Source organism: Canis aureus, chromosome X, assembly GCF_053574225.1.
Source record: "Canis aureus isolate CA01 chromosome X, VMU_Caureus_v.1.0, whole genome shotgun sequence".
Taxonomy (NCBI): Eukaryota; Metazoa; Chordata; class Mammalia; order Carnivora; family Canidae; genus Canis; species Canis aureus.
This window is the reverse complement of record NC_135649.1, coordinates 84,346,418-84,355,986: the sequence shown is the minus strand read 5'-3', so window position 1 is coordinate 84,355,986 and position 9,569 is coordinate 84,346,418.

Sequence of the window (9,569 nt, the reverse complement as noted above, 5' to 3'; positions counted from 1 at the left end):
AAAGTTTGATGTTAAATCAAAGAGATGAGAAAAGAATTCTTTCTCACTAAGAAAAGCTATTTTCATACAATTAAACAAATGGGCAGATGTGTTTTGTTGAGTTAAACATAGGTTTAGTTAATTCATACAAAGGTGCCTGGAGAACAAAAGAACTTTTAGTAGTGATGTTATCCTCAAAGAATACTCATAAGAGAGAAAAAATGCAAATGAAATCAAATTGGCAGAGAAAATTAATACATACAATTGCTATAATAGACCAGCTAATGTTGGTCTTAAAATTCAGTTATGAGGGGTGTCTGGGTGGCTCAGTTGGTTAAGTGTCTGACTCTTTTTTTAAAATTTTTATTTATTATTTATGATAGTCACACACACACAGAGAGAGAGAGGCAGAGACACAGGCAGAGGGAGAAGCAGGCTCCATGCACCGGGAGCCCGACGTGGGATTCGATCCCGGGTCTCCAGGATCGCGCCCTGGGCCAAAGGCAGGCGCCAAATCGCTTCACCACCCAGGGATCCCAAGTGTCTGACTCTTGATTTCCACTCAGGTCATGATCTCAGAGTCCTGAGATCAAGCCCCATATCGGGTTCTGCATTGAACATGGAGTCTGCTTGAGGTTCTCTCTCTCTCCCTCTCCCTCTGCCTTCCCCCTGCTCTCATTTGCTCTCTCTCTAAAAGTAAATAAATAAAATCTTTTTTAAAAACTCAGTTATGAGAATTGTATAAAAGCTGAACATGCTTTAATTAATATAAGTGAGATGAACAGAATCACTTTCTGTCCCTAATTGTACCAAGAACTCCTAGTGAAGAACATGCTCAAAATAGTACAGAAATAAGAGATGGGCAGGGAGCAAAGTTTAGAACTTATGCCTCACAGATAACCATCCTCAAACATACTGTGCTTTAAATTTAAAGTAGGAATGAGGGATCCCTGGGTGGTGCAGCGGTTTGGCGCCTGCCTTTGGCCTGGGGAGCAATCCTGGAGACTGCGGTGCATGGAGCCTGCTTCTCCCTCTGCCTGTGTCTCTGCCTCTCTCTCTCTGTGTGTGACTATCATGAATAAATAAATAAAATCTTTAAAAAAAATAAAGTAGGCATGAGACATGAAAACCCTTCTAGATATCACTCTAGACACAGCTTTTTTCATCTTTTACTCAAAAAGGCCCAAAACTCCCCAGAATGATAGAATTTGCCAGTTCTCTGAAAACAAGATGATGAAAACACACGGGTAACTACTTTGACAGTCAACTGACACCTATATGACTGTCCATGTCAATTAGTTCTCCAATTGTGGAAAGATGATATATTTTAATTGAAGGCATAATTCCAGCACTCAGCATCCTCTTTTTTTCTGATTTTTTTTTTAGCATGGACCAGAGTTATCCAGTTTCCAACGAAAGGAGTTTCAGGATCCAAGACTTTTATCTGCCTTCCCACACTGCTATATCACAAGGCCAAAAGTACAAGTACCCTCCCATAGCAAATAGCCCCAGCATATTTGCTTGCAGATTCCCAAATTCCATGGAAAGCAGGCCAAAAGCAGCCAAGAAACTAGAAGGCAGTGCATTTAAAAACAACCTAACAGAGCACCTGGGTGGTTCAGTTGGTTGAGTGTCTGCCTTCAGTTGGGGTGGTGATCCCAGGGCCTAGGATCAAGTTCTGTGTTCAGCTCCCTGCTCAAGGGAGAGTCTGCTTCTCCCTCTGCCTTGCCCCTGCTTGCAATCTCTCTCTCTCTTTCTCTCTCTCTCTAATAAATAAATCTTTAAAAAAAAAAACCAACCTAACAAAACAGGTACCTTTTCTTATGTATTTAACCATCACTTTCCTTGTGCTGGTCGTGCTGATGAAGGAACAAGCAAAGGCCTTATTTTCTATACTGACTCTGCTACTTAGTTTAAAGAATCTCCCACCCCCAACAAAAAACACAATTGAAAGCAGGAAGTCCTTCAGAAGGAAGATCAGTTGTGATGGCTGAATTTATGAGTCAACTTGACTGGGCTAGGGGATTAGTTTGCAAAGCATGATTTCTGGGTGTGTCTGTCTGTGAGTGTTTCTGGAAGAGATTAACATTTGGGTCAGTAGACTGAATAGAGAAAATTAGCATCACCAATGCAAGGGCATCATCCATCCACTGAGGGCCTAAACAGAACAAAAGAGGGGAGGAAGGGCAAATTCACTCTCTGCTTAAGCTAAGACATCTATCTTCTCCTGCCCTTGGGCATGGGTGCTTCTTGTTCTTAGACCTTTGGATTCAGACAGAATTATACCACCAGCTTTTCGGGTTCTCAGGAGGCAGATGCAGATCATGGGATTTCTCAGCTTCCAAAACCATATGAGCCAATTCCTATAATAAATCTCTTATATCTATGTATCTATGTATCTATTTATCTATCTATCTGTTGTATTGGTTCAGTTTCTCTGGAGAATTCTGAATAACATAGCAATGTTCTTATGGAATGTGGAAAGCGTGACTTTTGTATCACCTGGTGATATAAATACTCTTAGAAGGCTAACTCCAAACTTCCAAGGTAGAAAGTAAGAGTGGAAAGAGATGATCGTATTCAAATTGTTAAAATCTCCATAGGGAAGACATATAAATTTACCACAGACTTTTATAAAGCATCAGCCTATTAGAGATCCCATCCAGCCTCAAATTCACCTTGAGCTTAAGGAAGAATGTAGGAAGTAAAAACTCAAACTTTTCAAGAAAAACAAAGTCTTTCCCATACCTAAGCAATTTGCCCAAAAGAGACAGAAGAGCTAAATGTAGTATCCTTAAAAGAGAAAATGAGAATACAAAAAGTAACATCTATAAAAGGAATTTCCTGCGTTCATACCAAGATCCTGCTTCAATACATTGATGCGGTGAGAAAAAAAAAAGGGAATCCTTTGGGTAGACCGAGCATAGGTGCACAGACTACCAGCCTGCATCATCAGCCCTGCTCATGAACCAAGGGATGACTGCCTCCCATAGAAATATAATCATAGCTGACATTGACCACAGGCCAGGCCACATACCAGCTGCTTTCTACCTGCATTTTGATCATTTAATTATCATGGCAGTGTCTTTATATCCATCCTAAAATGAGGAGACAGAGGCATTGAGAGGCTAACTAACTAACTAACCTGTCAAACTAGGTGTAGAGAGGCTAGCAGCTAGAGAGTGACAAAGTCTGGGGATCGGGGCAGTTCTTGTCTTTCGGATGCCTCATGTTATGCAACTCTGTCTTCCAGCGTCAGGGATTGACTATTCACTCCCAGGGCTTCCATGGCCTGTTCTTTCTCAGTCATTCAAAGGACAAGGGCAGGGTTAACTCATAGAAAATGTCATTATAAAAGTCACAGAGTTTCCTCTAGTCTAGAGAAAGCCAAACTATCAGTATGAAAAACAAAACTGTCAATCTAATATTAATTTCCATGTCTTAAGGATTCAGTGCTACATTTTTATTTGCTAATATGTCCCATTTTTAAAGAGTGTTATATAGCTGATATTTTTGTTTTAAATTAGAATGGAGGGAAGAGGGTGGGGGACACGGGGTCACTGGGTGATGGACATTAAGGAGGCCCCGTGATGGAATGAGCCCTGGGTGTGATATGCAATTGATGAATCCCTGAACTCGACTTCTGAAACTAATCGTACACTGTGTGTTAGTTAATTATATTTAAATAAAATCAAATTTAAAAAATAAAAAATAAATTAGAATGGGAAAATGTAGGTTTCAAAACTATTAAAGATATGACGGTGCTTGAAATTATGTTTCCAGGCTGAGAAGTCTCAAAACCAGACCCGGAAATAGCTAGTTTGAATCGTGTTTTTAAAATAATATGTTTAGTGGACTTATCCAGATGTGGCTCACATCTTGGCACCGTGAAGTTCCGGACTGTCCTTTGGCAGAAGGAAGTAATCTATCATAACCCACACCTCAACTTTCCCTTCCCGTGCTTCCAGTCTTTTGAGTAGCAATAACTTCTCTCCCCGGTTTAAAAATCCTCAGAACGATCTCTATGATCTGTCAATTGCTAAGTACTGTCATTCTAGCTCTGCAATCGTTTTTCTTCCCACTTCCTTTCTGTTGCAGATACTTCTTCACTCTGGCCTCTGAAGTGGCTTCCTTCTCTGCACCCCTCAACCCCACCACCACCCTGTTCTTCCTTGTGATTTAGCCAGAGCTTATCTTCCAAAGCACATCAGTCTATTAACATAAAGCACACAGATCATCTTCAAGCCCTTATGCCAAGGCAGAAACAGGAACAAAATGGAAAAGCAAAAGGCAACGCAAAACACAGTTCTCAGTTTGGTGTTAAAAGCCCTTCATGATCTGATCCTGTTTATTTTTCCAGACAAGATGGTTTCCTGATACACCCCACCCCCCTGTATCCTTCTCTGTGGTCATAGAAGACAAGGTAATCATTCCCTAAAACACCTGCCATTTTCCTATCAGAGCATTTTTTTTTCCTATCAGAGCATTTTTTAAAGGATTTTTATTTATTTATTAATGAGACACACACACAGAGAGAGAGAGAGAGAGAGAGGCAGAGACACAGGCAGAGGGAGAAGCAGGCTCCATGCAGGGAGCCTGACGTGGGACTCGATCCTGGGTCTCCAGGATCAGGCCCTGGGCTGAAGGCAGGTGCTAAACCGCTGAGCCACCCAGGGATCCCCCTGTCAGAGCATTTTTATTTTTTGCTTCAAAACACTTCTCCCTCTCTGACGTGTAAGTTCTGTGAAGACAGAAATTTCATCTGGTGCGCCATAAAGATCTGTTAAATGAATGAGGGAATGAATGGTATTCTCCCTGTGTGGAATGTTCTGGTCTCCCATCCTTACCTGTCCATGTACTATCAGTTTTTTCCATGCATCATTTAAATCACTCCTCCTTCACCATCCCTCCCTGGTGATCCTCACAGAATCTTGTTCCCTGCCCATGTCTCTCTTCTCTTGTTCAGCTCTTCTCTGTTCTAACATTTCCACTAGCTACCTCAGATTGCAAGCATTCCTGTCTCTGGTTCTCCCTGCTAGAAAAGCTCCTGGAGCGCAGAGGTAAGGGGTATATTCCGAGCATGGGGCCTGGCACATAGTAGAAGCTCAAAAAAAAATTATGTATTAAACTGAAGTTTATTGACAGTAGCCAGGCCACACAATACATTTCTCTACACAATGTTTTTATCTGTATGAGATTTTTTTATCTTCAGGGACAAAATGTGGAGTATATCTACTTATATACTACATATAATTAAATCAAAGATCAGTAACTTCTTCTGAGAAGAGCCAGATAGTAAATGCTTGCAGCTTTGTGGACCATAAGATCTCTGTTACTCTTATGGCAAAAGCAGCCATGGACAATGTATAAATAAATGGGCATGGATGTATTCCAATAAAGCATTGTTTATAAAAGCGGGCCATGAAAGGGATCGTGGTATCACACCAAAATATGCCACTTTGGCATAAGAATTATTTTGAGTTGAAGGCATTTAAGTTCCGAGGATCAAAGGATATGACAAAACCAATCTCCCAAAGAGCTCCATTGTCATAAATCCCCTTCCCAGGAGCAACTCTAATCTTCTCTTCTCTTGGACAGGAGGAGGTGACACCATACCCAAATAGCCATTGCCACAACACTACCATATCTCCCATCTCTTCTCTTAAGGACCTCTGCTTCTCCCCATACCCCACTGAGATGATATAGAAGTTCCAAATTCTAATTTCTCTCTGAGTCACATTTTTCTGTGAACTACTGAATACCTATGTCAATCAATGATAATCTGCCTTTCGTCATATTAATTTGCAGGCCTCCAAGCACTGAACCTAAGAGGGTAGAAAATGTGGGATTTTTTTTCTCCCCCAAAGTTGGGTTTGGCCCTATGGGAACAGTTTTCCAACACCACATTGAATCATAACATCAAATTAGCAGGAACAATGACTGCTGTGTTACTTTAGCTTCTCCTCTCACTGAGGCAGACACAACTCTGTTTCTAATTAGGATCAAAACACACTCATTCCTGTCCTTCAATAAAGAGCTTCTCAGTGGTCATGCCTAGTTCCTGCTGGAGAGATGCAAAAATAAATATGTGAAAAGTCACTTGCGAGAGTCCAGTACATAAATATTTGGCATTTTGTGGTATCATTTCCTTCCTCTCTAAATTTCCCAATTTATATCCTGTTGATGTTTAAACCTTGTTTGCTAATTTTTTTTGGCATTGAAAATAGATTCTGTTTTCAGAGTGATGTGTCATTCTATACATATATAACATTTTCCCCTTCTAAAGAATTCCTTTTCATTGAGGAGGGAAAAACACATAAAAGATAAATCAAAATACTGAACTGAAAATTCATTATGGTCTCAACCATATAACAAATCTTCATAGAATTAGTAAGGGAAGAGGCACCAGGGTGGCTCAGTGGTTGAGCATCTGCCTTCAGCTCAGGTAGTGATCCCAGGGTCCTGGGATCGAGTCCTGAATCAGGCTCCCCGCAGGGAGCCTGCTTCTCCTTCTGCTTATGTCTCTGCCTCTCTCTCTGTGTCTCTCATGAATAAATAATAAAATCTTTATTTAAAAAAAGAATTGATAAGGGAATAGTTCTCAATGGCAGAGACAAGTTTCATTTCAGTTGAGATCTCTTCATTGTTTCTAGCACACTCTTCTAGGCTGCCAGACTGTGATCCTGTTCCCATCAATGAACTATTTCCCATCTCTTTGTAAATTGCAGGTAATTGATAGATATACAAATGCTATCTTGTCTGACAGAGATTTAGTTGACTTCTTCTCCCTCTGGAAAAAACAGTGTTGGTTCCTACCAGCAAATTGGACTGGATCCTGTTACTTTGCCCAAATTATCCATTCTTGCTAAATTGTCAATGCTTCCAGTTTTCTTCAGTATCTGGCAATAACTATAAACTCCAAACTAACATATCCAATCTTTTTCCCTCCTGCCTGACTCAGAGTCACCACAAACTAAAACCTGACTGCCCAGAGACCTTGGGCTTCCTTGCAGCTGGCCTTTTCCCCGGGACCTAAAGAAACCTTTCAAGTTGCATCGCAAAGACTTGATATAACCCTTGAGACACTCACTATTGCAACAGACCAGAACCACTGTCTGGACCACTAAAGAAGTCCAGTGAAATGTTCAGGTCATGCACGCCCTGATAGGAGTGGTAACCAAGACTGGACAACATGACTAAGAGTATGAACAAACTGACTTAAGAGCTTCAAGGTCAGTGGACTGTGCTGCCTGACTGGCACTCACAGAATTCTGACCTTTAAAGAGGGTGCATGCACAGTAGTTCAAAGCAACTGCAATCCATTTGTTCCCCCAAATTTCTCTGACATCTTTACAGTTGATAATTACGTTCAAGGAAAGAAATATGTCAAACATCTACAATTCTCTTGATTCCTGAGCTAAAGATTTCCCCCATCCATTTGGGGGGATCTAGTTTAGGTTGTTTGGGTTTGTTTGTTTTTTTTTTTTTTTTTTTTTTTTGTGAGGGGGTTGTAATTTTTGTATTAGCATTTCTTTTTCACTTCAGACAACCCTCTTTTGAAATGCCTGATCTCCAGAATCCTAAAACAACTTACCTTTGACAGCAAATCTCAACTGATGGTTTAACTGGTTTTTTTGTTTTGTTTTGTTTTGTTTTGTTTTGTTTGTTTGTTTGTTTGTTTTTTGGTTTAACTGGTTTTATAGGACCAATGACAACAAGAGTCCCAGAAAGATGATTTCTTAGATCCTTCTTTCTACACTCGGGTTTATGATCACCTTTGAGTTGTTAAGTGGCTCATGTTATTTGTCTTCAACACAGGGAGTTGCTGACTATGTTAAATTTTATCTGAGTCCTGGGCTTCCAGGAAACAGCAATGGTTAAGAAGTTGCCCCTCCTTTTCCAGGAAAGAGCAAATGCAAAGGACCACCTTGTCCTTGGTATTCAGAGATAAGACCCACTTCCACCTTTTCTCATGCCTTCTGATGATTCCCATAAGATTCCTTGTCCACCTGCCCCATGACACCCTTGTTTACTTGCCTCTATAAAACCCCAAGTGTTCTCTCTCTCTTTTTTGAGGTCTCTAATTAATGACCATCTTCCTCTTGCAGTGGCATGAATACAATAATCTCCTTCACTGTCCAGAGCATTTTGTCTTTTGGTATGGTCAGCATTTTTATAATCAGCATTTATTGTCATAGAAGAGGAGAAACTTACCTTTTTTCCCTCTGCCCTCTTAGGTTCTTTGACTGGGGCTCTGCAAATTGGACTCACAGAAGGCAGATTAACAAGAGAAAACAATTTATTAACATGTGCATTGTACATATACACAGGAATATTCAGTGACGAGTATTATTAAGTATTAACTCAAAGAGGTGGTTAGAACTTGAACTTACAGGGATGCCTGGGTGGCTCAGCGGTTAAGCATCTGCCTTCAGCTCAGGGTGTGGTTCCAGAGTCCTGAGTTTGAGTCCCACATCTGGCTCTCCTCAGGGAGTCTGCTTCTCCCTCTGCCTGTGTCTCTGCCTCTCTGTGTGTGTCTCTTATGAATAAATAAATAAAACATTTTTTAAAAAAATAACTTGGACTTACACAGCATCTTAACAAAAGAAGAATATATTTTAGAGAAGTGACAAAGGAGAAGGACTTTGAGTTTTGGGAGATGGCAAATTGTGGGAAGGCAAATATGTGGGGAAATGAACGGAAAATCAGAATTAGTAATGCCTCTGGTGCCATCTCTGGGCTGATGAAAGTCTAGAGTGGTCTCGAGTGATTAAGAATCTTCCTGCACTTCCTGGGAAAGAAAGAGGAGGCAGAGAGTTTTTCTTGTGTCTGCTTCTTCTTGGTTGCCTTCAGCTCAAATAATCCTCATACAGAGTGACATTTTGGAGTGGCATGTTCTGAATGCCTTCATTATTCTTATATTAAAAAAAGAATAAGTAGCACAAAAGTTCTTTTGTACATTTTCCTTTCAAAAAGCGTTTTGGTTTTCTATAATCATATGATGATTTTCCAAAAAAGGGACAAATGGTTGTAGGACTCTGTATTGATCATTCTGCATACATTTTTTTGGTGATAGCTATAGTTACGGATATTAGGATCTCTATTTTACTGATGATGACATAGGCTCGAGGATATAATGCCTTACTCTGCCAGACATGGAATATGCTGGCACTCACCATTTCTTTGCATCTTCTTCCATGCCTCTCTTGGTTTTCAGGGATTAGAAGTCTGGGAACCACCTTTCCCAGAGTTCCTTGCCAGCAGGATTCTAGATTCATTTTAGGTTCCCCTAATGAAATGGAGATGCACAAAATTTGGAAGGTGAAGCAGAAGCACCAGCAGGTACACGTGTATGTGTCAAAAGACATGGTTTTTTCCCCACTGGCCTCCATGGGTTTCTCCACTAATCACCATCTGTGATGCTACTACAGCCATGACTATCGATGATGGTCTCCTGTGATTCCCTTCCTAGACACCTGAAGCAGGCTTCCAAGTCTCTGAAGCTAGCAGTGGCTTTCCCTGACCTTTGTTCCTCCAGCCTTTCCAAGTCATATAAGCACCTAAGTCTCTGTGTTATCACTCATTAAAAT